Raw genomic sequence first — 17454 nt, 5'->3', positions numbered from 1 at the left:
GCAACCCATTTCCTTAAAGTCAACATTGGTTTCTTTTAACCATAATCATGATCTTTCTTTGACCTTTACCAAAAGTTTTGGATGACACAACAATTTCACCGCTAAGTCCATTTAGCAGCTGTTTTTGACCTTTGCATACCATCCCATGATCTTCCTAAGCAGATGGAGTTGCTCAGTGGTAGATGTAGATGTTTATTTTTCCATTTTCCTGAGCGCCGTAAAGATTGAAAGGTTCCTCTAAACATAGTTGATCCACAAGGCTCATTTGGTATTTGTTCTGGAGCTTACAATAGTAGTTTCTTCTGATAGTTGAACTCCAGACAGGAAATGTGAGGAGACAAATGCACAAGTTGTGGGCTTTTGCAAAGAAATGAGAAAAATGTTTGTGGTTTTGCTATTTGCCATGAAAACTTCTTCAAAGTAATAAAAGGTGATATGGTGTTGCATTCGGATAACGCATTGAAAGGGAAAGAAACACCTCAAACCAGAATGTGAGCAATAAAGAAGGCAGCTGTATAGGATTTGCTGAAAAGTCTGCAGAACAAATCTAGCTGGAAGTGCCATCAGTGTGTGTGTGTCAGACATGAGGAAACGATGTGCGAGAGCTGAACTTTAAATGTGTCTGCTGAATGTCCCTTAAATCAAAGCACATGGTTTTGTGTTTCATTCACAGCTCAGACAGACAAAGGCAAAGACTGAATGGATTTTTCAAGAAGTATAGGCAACGTCCTCTTTATTACTGTGTTGGAAAATCCTAAGCTCTAAGCTTTGCCAAAGTTAAACTTTAAAACACAATCACTTCCCATTCTCAATTCACATTTGTACAATTTGACATTTGTAAGCTCACTGCAATGAAGTGAACAGTAAATACATCCATCTTTAATAAGGACCTGCCTATGAAACATCTGGGGAAGCTGCTTTAGGGAAAAGTTAACAGCAAAAATTGGCAAAAAACCTTCCATGAGGTGGCCTTTTCATATGGCGTGCATGAAATGTGAAACTGACCCTAGTGTATCTGCTGTCTCAGGACGGAAGCAGCTATAAAGGGAAAAGCCAAAGGATACTTCAGCAGGCATTGACAGGCTGCCATCGAAGTGACGCAGGAAAACCTGAGGCCGAGCCTTTAAAGAACTGCAGACTGAAAGTGTTGCTGGCCTCTGGTCTGAGTCAGAGGCCACTACCGCTTTCAGCTATTAATAAGAAATAGAAGCATGAGATGAATCAATGCCTCAACCTTCAATCATCAATACTGCATCCCAATGTACTATCACTGAAGAAACAGCAGCCAGGCAGTGCTGCAGGAAAATAGGCACTACATTTAATTTTTTACAGGTTCAGCTTTCTTTTTTTCTGGCTGTGGCATTGGAATTAAGATTGTTATAAAAATATGATGTTATATATTATTAATTAAGGATATATAAGTATTTAAATACCATCTTAAAAGGATATTTGCAGCACAAACACCTCAGTTATTGTATCAATTACTGAACACAGACCATGTTTTCCTCAAAGCAGACTTACACTTTAACTAAGCCCCAAGAGTTAGGGGTTAAAGGTCAGTAAACTCAGGTCAAGTGTGCAAAACATAATGAAAATAGATCAGCTTTTCACCATATAATAATAAAGAATTGTAATTAAAATGTAGCCAAAGTCTGGAATACTTCCCATTTGATGACATTTGCAATGTTTTTCTTCTTTGCAGATGATCTTTTGGCGCCGTCTGTCACATTTGAAGGGAAAATGTAGCTTGTCACACGAAGTTAGGGAGTTTCAGGTGAGGTTACACCTACAGCAAATTTATAATTGCACCATACTAACATGCTAATTTGTCAGTTTTTAATGCACCACTGATGTGATCTACAGTATACTACATACTTGCGTTCATATGAAGTGGTGCGCAGAAAGTAATGCTATTCAGAAAAACTCAGTTGTATTTAACATTCAGAGCTGAAAGTTGACAGAGATTAAGGGATCAACAAAGTGCAAATCATCCTGAGTGAAACTGCTGTGTATTCATTTGCGTACCTCTATGCTCACATGTGCTATATTGAGTTCATAAGTGCCCTATTGTTCTGCGAAGTATGGCAATATGCACCTGGATGCACTCATCACGGTTAAAAAGTTGAGTGTGGAACGCTGGATCGCGCTTACGAATATCCTTGTGTTGAAAAGAAGCCACAATTGATTTCATGTATTTGATTAAATGAGCAGTCTGCAAGGATTTGGTACTGGGAACAATAGTGTTGCTAACGACAATCGTCACTTCTGGTGAGGGCAGCCAGGTGGGATTTGAGACAACGCTACACGATCAAAATTCACAAGTGTTCACAGTGCACAGAATGGGAGTGTACTAAGAAAAAGTCGTAATTGAGAGAAATGCTACCATGTGTTCTTTGAATGAAGAGTTTAACATGTCTCCCTATATTAATGAGAGGAGAGTGTTATTTTTGAGAAATGACAACCCAATAAAATTCAGGCTGACAATCAAAGCTCTGCAACCAAACGAACATTTCAAAAGCTTGACAGGTGGCCATTAAAATCCCTAACAACACAGGAAGGAACATTTCACTTTTCAGATTTATCCTGGAGTCCTGTTTGAATGACTGAAAGGAGTGTTTCGCAGCTTGACAGGAAAGAAAAAAAAAACAGGTGTTTTCAAAGAGAAGGGCAAGTTAACTTATAAAAGCACACAGGCTACACGCAGACATCAGCAGGACTCATGCAAGATTTCTTTCATCACAGCAGTCAGGTTTTTACCGAGCTGTCTAGACACCGGCTGACCTTTCTGCTGCAGTCCGTGTTTGGCTGAATTACAAAGCTTTTTTTTTTGCTTGTTTGTGTATAACTTAGGCTGATTGGTTACTAACTTTGACCTTTTTTCGGAAATGACTCAAGGCATAAATAATTTTCCTGTATTTAATTATTTGATGAGGGCTTCTTGTATTATTAGCCTACTTAGCAGGAAAGTGACATTCCCCAGACTATCCTCATTCAGCCACCAACTTTCTGAACTTCGCTTCTGTGTTTGTCAAGTGGGATCACCGTGCCTCGGTTTGTCGTGTGATGTTAGTGTCAAACACCTCGAGTGCTGCGACACAGTTGGTCCTCTCCTGGCTTAAATCCACCACCACCTGCCCATTTTTCCTGAGGAGTTCTCCCGCCCTGTCATCATCAACAAAAAAACAACATCACGGAATCATTGCAGCATTTCACAATTTGAAGAAAACGGTCCCTAACTTACGCAGTTAAGAAGCAACATCGCTGCAAGACAGTAAAGAGCAGAAAACACACACAAATGTTGGGTATTAAGATTAAAGATATAGCAATCCTACACACCCAGAAATCTGTGATAAGCAAGAAAGATTTAAAGGGTGTTCTACATTTTTGGTGTGAGCAACATGCGGAGGGCGTCTGTTTTACCAGAAACACATTTTAGACTGTCAAAGCTAATATTAGCTTTGTATCCCCCCCGAGTAATGATGTAATGCTGTAATAATGGAAGGCAGAGGTGGTGTTTACTGTACACATGGGTTTATCCTGCAGTCATTCATGAGCTAAGCCTGCAGGAGATTTAGTACAACATTACCAAAGCAGGGACTAAAAGGAGTGCCCACGCTTTACCAGTTATTTAATATGGGGATTTCAGAGACACCTATAAACATTCCACACTCAAACTGAGGCCTTTTACATCCGCTCTGTTTTCTCCCGCATAAGTAGTGTACATCTTAATTTTAGCTGGTAGAGTTAGTCGAATTAGTTCTGTAAATTATATGACTCAAGAAGATGATGACATTTACTCCAATAAAGCTGCCTGAAATGTATTTTCTGATCACATGATGACAGAAGACTTCCACAAGAAGCTAAAACACCTACCTGTGATATAGAACCAAGCCTATATATTTATACATCCAGCAGAGACGGAAGGATATTAGCATTTATATAATACCATGTTTCTTACGACCTCATGAATATAAGTATCATATTGGGCTAGGCAAGTTGATTAATACACAGCACCTTTCGACACAAGGCAATTCACAGTGATGTTCTAAATATATCACAATCATTAAGACACATGGGTCTCCAAACACAGAGGGGACACAGATGTATGTATAAAAAACATGAAAAAGTGGATTTTAGATGTTTTCATCTTCTACAACCCCTTGAAAGGAATATGTAGCTCTAGATGTTTGACTTCCTCACCAGCTGCTCACAAACTTTGCCTTCCTGTTGTTTGGTGTTGAGCACAGTGGGGTTCTTAGAGCTGTTCGGCTGGAAACAGCTGTCTCTTAAAGCTGAAACAGTGAAGTTGTGGGCTGTAAAACCAAAACAATAAGCAAAAAGATGCTCCACCGTGCAGTCATGGGATTATGTGGTTCTGATACAACAAGACACGACTTTCACATATATATAATCCTCATCCACTGTTAATATAAAAATATTGATTAGAGCAACTTTATCTGTCATATACAAATCATATATACAGTATATCCATATTTCAATTATCAGCCATGATTCAGCAGTTGCTTGGATTGATTTCTTACCGTTATATAAATAAGAAATATAATCAGTCACATCTCTCTGGAGACATTCATTGGTTGGGCTATCACAAGATGTGTGAATGTGGCATTCCCCTTAGAGTACCCGCTCAACAAACAGAAGCACATATACACTTAATAGGAAGAGACTCTTGTTTTAAGAAGGACAAAAATTCCAGGACGAGGCTGTAATGTGATCTCCTGTAGTCCGACAGACAGCGGAGTGGAGGCTCAATATGAACATAATCACATCTATGACAGGATCTTGCCACATCTCATCAGTCAGCGGCGGAGAGAGACGCCTCGCTAATCCGTTTTGGTGTGCGTCCAGAGACTGAAGTGGGGATATCACTTCATCCACTTCTAGCATATTAGGCTACAGCTAATTGAATAAATTGGATAAGCTTTAAACAACAGTCTTCTCTCAGATTCGGCCACTCGAAGGATTATCTGTAATCGCATACATTCAAGTTTGTGATATTAACTTATTTTTCCTCTTTGATCACATCACACCTTGTACCTGTACTTTTCACAATGACAATAAAGTTGAATCTAATCTAATCTAATCTTTAATCATGAAATGTTATCATTTTTATTTGAACAATCCTGGATATTTGGCATAGTGAATGCTAAGTACATTTGCTCAGTGTCAACTTGAGATATTTGAATTTGACTTTATACTTTAACTAAACTCTCAGACTTGACTTATTTCTCCCCTATATTTGTCTGACAGCTCAGGTTACTTTTCAGATTGCAATTTTCATATACTTCCTGTCTTTTGAAACCCATGTATTTACAAAATTGGTCATTTTGATTTTTTATAATTGAGATGAACTAAAGGGTGAAGTGTTCCTAAGAGTATCACTTTCCTAAAGTTAAAAATATAAAAAAACAAAACTCTCTTGGATCAACTAGAGAATGCATCTTCACAAAGTTGAAAACAGGACATTTTTCTCATGAAAGTTGACATTTTTAGAGACACCTGCGACTCTCAGTACAGCAATGCTACAAACATATACTAGCATACTAAATGATGATGCATTGCTGAAGGTTCAGCTACCCAACAGTGTATAAAGGAGTCAAATTAGAACAAGCTTTTACAGCAGCAAGGCAATTTTATTTATATGGCATCTTTAAATACAAAGCAATTGAAAGTGCATTACGAAAATGGAAGACATTAAGAAGCTTTGCAGGAGAAACACATTATTAAATGGCATTTAAAAACAGAACAGCTTAATAAACCAGCAGCAGTATTTTGAAATCAATCATTTTGACAGACAGGAAGCCAGTGTAAAGACCTCAGAACTGGAGTTATTTGATCCACAGTAAAGTTAAACATTAATATATCAGTTATTATGTTAATCCATTCACTTTAAAACACTGACATGAAACACTATACTGCACTGCTTTTACTTTCATAGTTTAAGTACATTGGCTGGTAATAGTTGAATGAATTAACTTGAGGTTTTGAATGCAGGAATTGGAAAAAGTTAACAGTATATAAGTTACAAACTAGTTTAAGAATCCAAAAGAAACACTTTTTTGTATTTATCCTTAATAGCCTTCACAGTTGCAGTATTGTTGCCTTTAATTAGTACCTGTGCGGGATATAGAAGTATAATTAAATCGTATTTGCTTCGTGATCAGGATGAATAATACCGGTTGATTGATGCCGGTATGTGATTACTGTTCATTCTTCACTGAATCCTACACCCTTCTGGCAAAAACGCAGACAACATTCGACGTCTTCATTCCTGATCTTCATCCAAATCCATTATTCACACAGTATGATGTGGGTGTCGGTTTATTGGTGTACTGAATGCAAACAAGCAGAAATAGAACAGCGTGTGGGAAACCAAGCATACATTAAGGGTTTGAATCAGAGAGCGGCTTTAACTCAGAGAGACCGAAGGTTTGTTTACCTGCCCTTACCCTGAAGTTGAATTTAAACTTAGAAAACATCAAACTTGTTTCCTAAGACAGTTTTATTAGATGCCAAATAAAGAAGAAGGAGTGATCTTTGGTCAAGGCTCAGAGAAAGAGCCAATTCGCTGCTACCACTCCAAGACAAAACACCAAGTCAGTATAAAAACATTCAGAAAAGAATAACAACAGTATTTTTGGAGCCTGTACTTTACTTAAATCAGTGTTAGACTGAATATTTGTGTATAGATGATATTACCTACTGTGGAAAGTGAGTAAGTACAATTACTCAAGTATTGTGCTTACGTATTATTTGGACATACCTCCACATGAATATTTCAAGTTTATGCTACATGTACTTCTACTCCACTACATTTTCGAGACAAATACTGTTCTTGTACTACTTAATTGATTAAACAGTCAGTCATTAGTTAGTTAGTAAATGATCTTTACTTATATAGAGCTGTATCCGTTTTTTCCAACCCCTCAAAGTGCTTTACATACTACAAGTCATTCACCCATTCACACCTCATTCATACAGAGCATTTCCATTTACTCTTGGGCAGCTAACATTCATACACATTCACATATCGTTGGCCATGGTGAGCAACTCAGGATTCAGTATCTTGCCCAAGGATACATCGACATGTGGACTGCTCGGGTTGGGATCGAATGCACAACTGCCTGGTTGAAAGACGACCGCACTCCCTCACAGCCACAGTTGTACAGGCTTATACAGTATGGTATGATGCAGTATTGTAAAGCTGCAATAAACATGATATGGATTTGTGTGTGATAAAACATAGTACACTGTTCTAATACAGTTAAAAGTGCTTTTAGTTTTGATAAATTTTGTATACTTCTAGCATTTTCTATTAAGGACTCTCGCTTGTAATGAAGTATTTTAAGCTCAAAGTATTACTACTTTTATTGAAGTAAAGGATGTGTGTACTTTCTTCGATCCCTGGATACTACCGCTTTTGCAGAAACATTTTTTGTTGCATTGGGAAAAAAAGGTGTTTTGGAGCACAGTTTTGAACGCAGAACATCAAATTGGAAAACGTTCTACCGACAAATCCTTGAAATTGGGATCATTTTCCATAAAAAAAAAAAAAACAAGTCTCTTGAATCGTTTCCCATTTCCCTAAAAATCTTGCTGTGCTGTGCTTGCCAAGAGCCAACAACCAAAACAACATCTTTTATCTGTTTCGGTCCAGGTTGTGTTTTCTACCGAGGGAGCAAGCGATAAAAGCTTCCGACCATAAACAGACAAAATGGTTTGAATGGTGCATAATCTGTTGGAGCACAAAAGGACAGAGTTAAATATGAATCATTTGCTTGTGTGCTTTTTTTAATTTGCACGCTTGGGTTTGTCAGGCTCCTCTAACCCACACAGTGTCGTGGAAAAATGTGTTGATTCAGAAACATTAACAATGCCAAAATATGCCCATCTGGGGTTTTTGTGTTGGAATGATCAACAGGGTGGAATGTGCTCAGGTCAATGTGGTGTGTAATATGCTTCCCAAGGCACACCGTGTCCTGTCTACCCGGCTGAGTAGGACCCATGAGTGTGTTCACATGTGTGTGAGTCTGTTGTTGATAATCTCAGAGACGAGCTTGGGCTGCTGCAGCCTGTTGCTAGGTTCCCCTGCACTCCACCTGGCAGGAGATAAACCGAGCAGATGCTTCTCTTTCACAGGAAAATATCCAATTAGTGAGAGACTGTACCAGGTACACACATAAACAAGGTCTGAATGCAGATACAGGATCCAAGAAGTGTTGGAAGCAGTAGTATGCAGTATGGCTTATTTCAGAGTCACTCATATACAACTAATGAATTGAGATTATCGATGCGTTGAGCAATTTAATGTTGCGCATCTAGTGAGGTTTCCATGAATGAATTGATATAATGCTGGGTAGTTTACCAATAATAATACATCAGAATTTCTCAGTTGATTTATTTGTTGTATTCATAATCTAAATATTTAAAGTAGCTTGCCGTCAAATGCATGAAAGAGAGTACAAAAAGAAGAAGAAACATATACATACAAAATGTGGTGGAGAAAAATGATAAGCAAGTGAAAACGTACTTGAATAATGTACAAGTTCTTTATTTGATGCACTTAGCTGCTTCCCACCACTAACACAAGGGAGTTCTTTAAAAAATGTTTTTACACTGTCCATTTTTTCTGCTTCAATATCAAGTTTCTCTATCTTCTTTATTAAGAACAGCGCTAACTCAGTCGATTAAATTAGATTGTTTATGTTTGCACCACCAGACACCAAATCAAATTCCTTGTATGTGTAAACGTACCTTTTGATTCTAATTCTGATTCTCAAGGGCTATGGAAATTCATGAATTTATTTGAAAGCATGAAAACCAGCACACTACAGAGGCACCATCTCAGAATTCGCCGTGGTTTGGTTGTGTCAAAAAGTGAGTTATTGTTACATTTCACTTTCTCATATTGCTGTTTTTGATCATTAGTGTGTGCTTTTTGCCAGCATATTATTCATACCTGATGATTCCCCTAAGCTTTTAGGTTTTCTTTTGATCCATGTAATGAGAGCAGCTCATTATATGAAGCAACCTTCAATCACAACCTGAGTAGCACACAGAACAAAGCAGCGCCACTCAAAGTTAGGAAGATGTCACGATATAAAACATCTCCATTGATGGATGATAGCCGAGCCTCGGCCCCTAAATGTGAGAAATTTGCAACCATCTTTGAAAAATAAAGTTACATTCAAACTCCAAGCAATTATAGGTCCATATCTGGCCTTTCGTTTTTAAGCAGCACACTCAAAAAAAAGTACTTTTCTACCAGCCAGATAAATAACTTTCTAAATGAAAGCAGTAGTCTAGATACACTTTGTTCCGGTTTATGAGATAATAAGGATTTGGTTCTGGTTCTCTTAGATTTAAGTGAAGCATTTCAAGTTTCCTCAAAATACTGTGAAGATGTTTCACATTGTGTTTTACAGGTCACATCTTGAGCAGAGCATTGGTTGCCAAAGCACTCGAGGGGAGGAAAGGTTGTGCTTTTGGTTATAATATTTCAAAAGTAAACAGTGCTTGTCTCATGTCACTGTTGACTTTTCAACATTCAAACCAAAGTACAATATGTCTGTAACCTGATGAAAAATTATTTTGCGGAGGTATTTATGTTGAGAAAAATTGAATCTGGATGTATTCGAAGTGCACAAATTGAAAATGTAACTTTTCGGATAGAGTTTGCTATAGTTGTAAATACAAGAACAAGTTTTTGAATATCAAGACGAAAAGCCAGGCATGCATGTTTGAGAGATTCCAGTTCATTCCTGTGTGAGTGTAATGTAGTTCAGTGATTTCCTTTGACCTCACTTGTGGTTGGACACAGAGTCAGTTTCGAGGTTATTATTGTTTAGTTGCAGTTCCCCTAAAAGCTATTGGAGGCAATTGCAAACGGTGGTTTTGAGTAAAATGTCATGACCAATTGTAATAATTGAAAAAGCAATTTTCCTTCGAAAGGAAAAATGTAATTTGCTCATTCAGTTATGGTGACACTAGAAAAATGTGTTTATGCAATTTGCTTTATTTTGAGGACCTCCATTGCCATCCCACCGCATAAAGTCCCCTGTTTAGTACCATAAGTAGTTGTTCTGTCCTCCTCTTTGTTCTCTCTTCAGCTGACATGCTGTTGAGACAACGTCAAGGGAAACTCTCCGGCACTGATTTGCAGTACATCTCCCTCTCTCTTCCTCTTCATGTTGCCGTGGCTTCTCTCCACATCTGAGTGCAACACTTCAATTGGCTCTCCACAGGGCAACCGCAACTGCATCATTAGCCTTCTGACAATCAGGGTAATTATTGGATGTCAGGAGACTTTCCCTGTCGGACGTACAAAGGTATTTGTGGTGTTATACTTCTTTTGTTAGTACAACTTGAATTTAAGAGGCAGAGGGGATGACTTCTGTGCAACATGAGGAGCTGAATGGCTCTTTTCAGCTGCTGAGGAATAGAAATGAGCTTGATGCCTGCAGTGAGCGGTTGCTAGTGTCTTGTCACAGTATGTAAATCAGTTGTCACATGAGATTAGCCATGTAAATCCTGCACGCTCTTTGTGCATCTCCACACAGACGACATGTAATGCACGCTGGGTGAATGCTCAGTGTGCAAAGAAATAAATAATCACCATACAAAATCACTCAGTTGTTATTTGGTGTGTTTGATTCATGAGCACTCTGGGTGAGAAATAAAGCATGGTGATTTGAAGTGTTGTGATGAATACCCATTATACCATGGATTTGGAGCTGTCACGAAGGGGGGATTCAGGACCCTTGGGAACCATAACACCCAAGCTCTGATCTCATTAATTATCACCCTGTCAGGTATGTTACATAAGAAACAAAGTCATAACAAAGGAATGTGATCTCCCGCCCTCATCAGCAGGGAGTTGGATGATGAAATAAATGTGTCTGTGTCTTCGCTTCTCTTGGCTAATGAACGGATCACTCATCCTTTTCGAAATTGATCTCGGCAAACCCTGTGGGCTCTGCGACAGGGAAAATTTTAGTCTTGTCACTGGGGCTTTACTTTCTGCATTCTCACTTTGAACTGAAAGAAGCTCTCCTAATTGGAAAGTCAGCATACATTGATCTTCAGCCAGAATTCAAACACTTTGGTGATACACAATATATATTGTGTAATATATATACAGTATAGATAGATAAAAGATAGAATCGGAGGATGAAAACCCTCTTTATTGTCACATACATGCACACAGCAGAGCACACACAGTGAAATTGGTCCTCTGCATTTAACCCATCCTAGTACTAGGAGCAGTGGGCAGCTATCGTGCAGCGCCCGGGGAGCAATGGGTAGGGGGGATTGAAGGTGGCACTCAAGGGCACCACAGCAGGGCCTAGGAGGTGAACTGGGACCTCTCCAAGTAGCAGTCCACTTTCAATATTTCAAGTCTGTTCGGGGACTTGAACCGGCGACCCTACGATTCCCAGTCCAAGCCCCTACTGACTGAGCCACTGCAGTATGTGTGTTTATGTGTGAAAGGTATAGGATTATGCAATTTTTCTAATTATAAAAATGATAGTTGATATGTTGGACCATAGTGCAAAGTCATATTGCGTCCATTGACTAGAGAAGCACAATGTCCTGTTAAGCTTTTGGGGATTTTTCCTTTCCTGTAGTTATATCGGTTTTTGTGCATGTAAATGGTCTGCAAAGGATAAAATCCATGTGCTCCCTCCAGTTTCTCTTCCCCACACTCCCCCCTGCCTGAAAGCCTCCATTAGACTCCATTGTTTACTCCTGTAATATAATGACATTACTATGCAACACTTGCACTTCTATTGGCTAGTGCTCCAACCCATTGTACGTAATAGGCTAAGGGGCGGGACATCTCTAAGTGGTTGACCAATCACAACGGAGCCGGCCAGCTAACCAATCACAGCAGACTGGGCTCTGGTTTCAGACAGAGGGTGAAGAGAGTTGATGTAGCACAGGCAGTATGAGAAAAATAAAGAGCTTTTGGAACATTAAAGCATGGAGATTTGTCACAATAGAGTCACAAAATGCAAATTTGAACCTGAAAAAAATGCAGATTAGGGCTGCTGTGAAAAACAAAGACAAGAATAACAAATGCCTCTAGCTGAAACATGTCCTCGCCAATGTGGGCTCTTTTCACGGTGTCAAAGGAAACAATATAATTGTCTTTTGTAGAAAAAGCATGATTTCAGTTACATTTGCTTAAGTATGGAATAAAATCCTTAATATTGGCTTGCTACATCTTAGCCTATTTTATCCTAAAGAGTGCACAAACACACTGTAGGGTAACAGAGTAAAAACGACAGGTTTCTAAAATTTTTTTAGAATGTCCATCCATCTTTTCCCGCTTTTCCGTCAGGGTCGCGGAGGTAACAGCTCCAGCAGAGAGCCCGAAACTTCTCTTTCCCTGGCCACATCAACCAGATCTGACTGGGGGATTCCAAGGCGCTCCCAGGCCAGCGAAGAGAAATAATCCCTCCACCTGGTCCTAGGTCTACCCCTCGGTCTCTTCCTAGCTGGACGTGCCTGGAACAGGTGGCATCCTCACTAGGTGCCCGAACCACCTCAACTGGCTCCTTTCAACGCGAAGGAGCAGCGGTTCTACTCCGATTCCCTCCCGGATGACTGAACTTCTCACCTTATCCCTAAGGGAGATGCCAGCCACCATGCGGAGAAATCTCATTTCGGCCGCTTGTATCCGCAATCTCGTTCTTTCGGTCATGACTCATCCTTCATGACCATAGGTGAGGGTAGGAACAAAGATGGCCCGGTAGACAGAGAGCTTTGCCTTCTGGCTCAGCTCTTCCTTTTCGTCACAACGGTGCGGTAAAGCGACTGCAGTACCGCTCCCGCTGCTCCGATTCTCCGGCCCATCTCACGCTCCATTGTTCTCTCACTCGAGAACAAGACCCCGAGATACTTGAACTCCTTCACTTGGGGCAAGGCTTCATTCCCTACCTGGAGTGGACAGTCCATCGGTTTCCTGCTGAGAACCATGGCCTCAGATTTGGAGGTGCTGATCCTCATCCCAGCCGCTTCACACTCGGCCGCAAACCGATCCAGTGAGTGCTGAAGGTCACCGACCGATGAAGCCATTAGGACCACATCATCTGCAAAAAGCAGTGGTGCAATCCTTAGCCCACCGAACTGCAGACCCCCTCCCCCACGACTACGCCTCGAAATCCTGTCCATGAATATCACAAACAGGATTGGTGACTAAGCGCAGCCCTGGCAGAGGCCAACCCTCACCGCAAATCGGTCCGACGTGCTGCCGAGGACCCGGACACAGCTCTCGCTTTGAGAGTACAGAGATTGGATGGCCCTGAGTGGAGACCCCCTCACCCCATACTCCCGCAGCACCTCCCACAGTATCTCCCTGAGAACCCGGTCATACGCCTTTTCCAAATCCACAAAGCACATGTAGACCGGATGAGCGTACTCCCAGGCACCCTCCAGGATCCTTGTGAGAGTGAAAAGCCGGTCCGTCGTTCCACGACCAGGACGAAAACCGCATTGTTCCTCTTCAATCTGAGGTTCGACAATCGATTTCGACGATCAATTTTTAGAATGTCATGTACTCAAATGTGAAATCATCAGTTATCTTGATCATGATAAGCGGGATATTATCAGTATGAGCCTAAAACAAATACCCTATATGGCATTCTTGTACCCAGTTACATTGGACATTTGAAATGATTTGGGTATTAAGTAATTTGTGTAAATAATCCCTGGCATTCAAAACTTTGGATTCAAAGTGTTTTTAAACTGCTTGTTATCTGCAATTACACTTTGCATGTGGATATTTCTCTTCATTTCCTACAATGAAAAAAACTGTTAGGACCTCAGTTTTTGTGTTAATAGTTTAATGTTTTATTTTGAAATGTTTCTTGCTTTGTCTTACATCCTGTCTTGTCTACTTTACTTCCTGTCTTTAATTTCCTCCTGTCTTGATTGTCTGATTGTGCTCACTTGTTGCCCCTGTGTTTCACCTCCCCTTCCCAGCTGTGTCTTGTTTTGTGATTACCCTCCTCTGTATTTAGTCTTGTCTCCCCTTTGTGGTCTTTGTCGTTTCGTCGTCGTTGTTTGACTGTTCCCTGTGATGTCTTGGATCTCCCTTTTCAGCCCTCCTTTTTCCACCGGTTTGTCTTGGTTTTCATTTGATACTTTTCCTGTGTTGTAACTTTTCCTGCGTTCCTAGTTTTGCATTTTGGTTGTCAGCTTTTCTATTAATAAAAGCTTGCCTTTTGTTACACTTCTGTAACCCTGCCTATTGCTTCTGCGCCTGGGTCCTTTTCCCCCAACCGTGACAAAATCCCAGCTTCTGCAATATAAATAAAAAGTAGGGCATCATATAAAAGGAGAGCTTCAGCAGTATAGCCAACAAAAAAGAGGAAGAAGATGCCATTATTGAAAGGGTAGGGCCTGGATTTACAGTACTTGTCCTCATGCATATTTTTCAGGCTTGTCGAGCTGTTGTAATTAGTAGATTCCCTACTCCTGCCGACAACAACAGCAAAGTCTTGGGTCAAATACGGAGTGTCTCTCTCCAGCTGTCCTCTACGCTTTTGTGGATCTGACATTTACCCAAATATATATGTCTTTGAAAAAATGACCAAAACTAATGATTGTTTTCAGTATTTTGATTGCCTATTGATCGTAGACTCAAGGGAGGGGTTTTCTACCGTGTTTGCCTTGAAAGAACTGGCACTGCTACAGAAAAAGAAGCCCAGTGTGAGATCCACTTCATACAAACAACTCTCCATGTAGAGGAAGTAGCAGAGGCTTAGGAAATATGATTGATCTTAGCTCTGCTGGATATATCTTCAACCTGAGTGCATTCACATCCATCAATGTGAACAAACAGGGGCTTGACCTCAGGCTTTAACTCAAACAACTTGACATCAATTCAGCCCTTTTGGTTGAATAGGCTCTCTCTTTATGCAATACAAAAAAAACAAACACATTTTTTACTGGGTTTTGAAGGTCTTGCCAAGCAGCAAGGTTGCTATAGTCACTATAAGCATTGATGTGTATGATAGGATGCTCTGGGATGTTGTCTCCAGGGTTGCGCTATATACAAAACACTTTATGAAGCCAGATTGACAGACAGCCATTTGCAGAATTAAAGCTTTCAGCAGCAATATTTCCCTTCAAATGATCAGAGTAATGGGTCAGAATTGCAATCAACTGCAGCAAGTCATCAGGATCTCATCAGTAGTAAGTGCTGTACTTGAAAAAAAAAACCAATAATTACTTCAACTGCTATGATTGCTATATGATGAGGTACCCTCAGACTGAGGCTCAAAGGAATAGGTCTTTATGAGAGTGAATTGTGACATAATTTCACTTACATGGACCCAGACACACAGAGAGTGATGTCTCACAGGGAAGCACTGAGGCTAATATTAGAGGGGAAAAAACAACCTAAATCTCTAAACTTCTAATTTGAAATGTTAAGATTTGGTTAGATTGAGGGCTGAGACATTTGTCCTATGTTTTGATTCAATTTAATTTCAATCAAATCACTTCATTTGTATGGACGTGTCAATCACAAGGTAGCCACACCTTAAGTCTTGCGCTGCTTACTTCTTCTATTCTTCTATTTTTCTCAAATGGGACCATCATTTACAAAATGAATATCATGCTGCATTGAAGAAGACATGCGATTAGTAATTGAGATCGTAAACTCTTCAGGTTGATGTTGAATCATCTAATAACATTCCAAGCTATGATTCCAACTTATTTTTGCACTCAGCAAAGTTGCCCCCTGCTGGCCTTTACAAATAATGAAGGTTTAGAACACTTCAGCACTGGTATAACTTTTTTCTCTGATTAAGTTCTATGCGTATTATACAGCCACACACTGTCATTTTCATTATGTAGATGATCTTCAACATCATAGCGTAAAACCTAAGCTGACACTCACTTTTGTTCTACCGCTATCAGTATGCACCATATGGATCCTTGAATGCAACCAGGGAACCGATGACAGAGACATTTTAAAATGGAGTGCAAACACTTGAAATAAGAATTTGTCAGACACTGAATAGAAAAAAAATGTAGATGACACGAAAGTCTCTATTTAGTCATAGGCTACTGTTAGACGACCATTATCACTTTATTAGTAAGCGCTCAGCCTCATTAAATCAGAAACCAGTGTTTTTCTCCAGGCTGCAGTCAAGGAGACAACTATTGTTTTGCTTCAGGGACATTCTGTATCATCATGTTTGTAGTGGGTATATCCACTTGATGTATTATTAGACCAAGTCAAGCCTGTGTTGTATGGCCTCCAGAGATCATGAAAACACCTCTAACTCCACCTGCTGGTCAAACTGTCTGCCTTTTTATCTCAACACCCCTCATCAACCTCTGAGGGAAACAGAGAGTCTGTTAGAGGAAAATTAATATCAGGAGACTCACAGTGAAAAAACTACCTGCTACCTATTCTTAAATGGACAGCAAATTACTATGGCCTTTGTCACTAATAACAGGACTTTAATTTGCACCCGGTGTAATGTGCTTTGCTGTCAATTTGCTCCCACCCACACAGTCACCGGACATTTTATATGGTCACTCTTTTTATAGCTGCCCCTCCTTATCCCTTCACTTATAGTTCTTGTTGAAACTATTAAAACTAGAACAGTCAATCTTTTCTGAAACTGTATTATGTCTACCTGTTTCATATAGTTTTGCTTTCTCAATTTTTTTGTTTCATCTTTTTAATTCATTTCAGTTCAATTTTAACTACTTTTATTTGTCCCTAGGTGGCATTCTGCATAGAGGCAAGTATACACGACAAACCGGAAACGAATAAGGATACACTTTACAGGGTATGATATTATGTAAAATACCAAATCGATAAAAACAGTAATTATACTGTCCGCTGCCTGGTTACCCCTTTTTCATCTACAAACTAAATCAAACCTTAACAATTGCAAATAAAGAGATGTGAAAAGAAGCGCTTTATATAAACACTAAAAACATTGACACATTTGAGGTATGGCTGCAGCCTAATTGAGATGTCCTCCTTCTTTCTTTTCATTTGTCTTTGTATTTTTTCCACCAATTACTGTCAAAGCCACATAAGTAGCAGAGAAAAGAGTATGAGGGTAAGACAAAAATATTCAATATCAACTTAGAATGTTGTACTTATTCCCTTTCTGAGACAAACTTAAAGACAGTGTAAATAATCTGGTTTACCAGACGCCTTAAATATCAAATGTGTTTTCCTCCTCCTCACAGGTAATGCATTGTTAAATCTGTACATCGTGTGATGTGTTTGTTCTTACAGACTTGAAAATACTTTAAAATATTAGGGAACATTTAAGGAGAATAATATTTTTAAAAAAGTTTTAGCTATAATAACTTTTTCTTCTTGAATCATGTTGTGCTTTTATTTTGAAAGCATCACTCGGTTGTATCCTTGAAGTTGTCCTTTTAGCTTGACGTCGC

This window comes from Eleginops maclovinus, chromosome 17 (genome assembly GCF_036324505.1).
Source record: "Eleginops maclovinus isolate JMC-PN-2008 ecotype Puerto Natales chromosome 17, JC_Emac_rtc_rv5, whole genome shotgun sequence".
In the NCBI taxonomy this organism is placed as follows: domain Eukaryota; kingdom Metazoa; phylum Chordata; class Actinopteri; order Perciformes; family Eleginopidae; genus Eleginops; species Eleginops maclovinus.
This window is presented reverse-complemented; position numbering follows the sequence as displayed.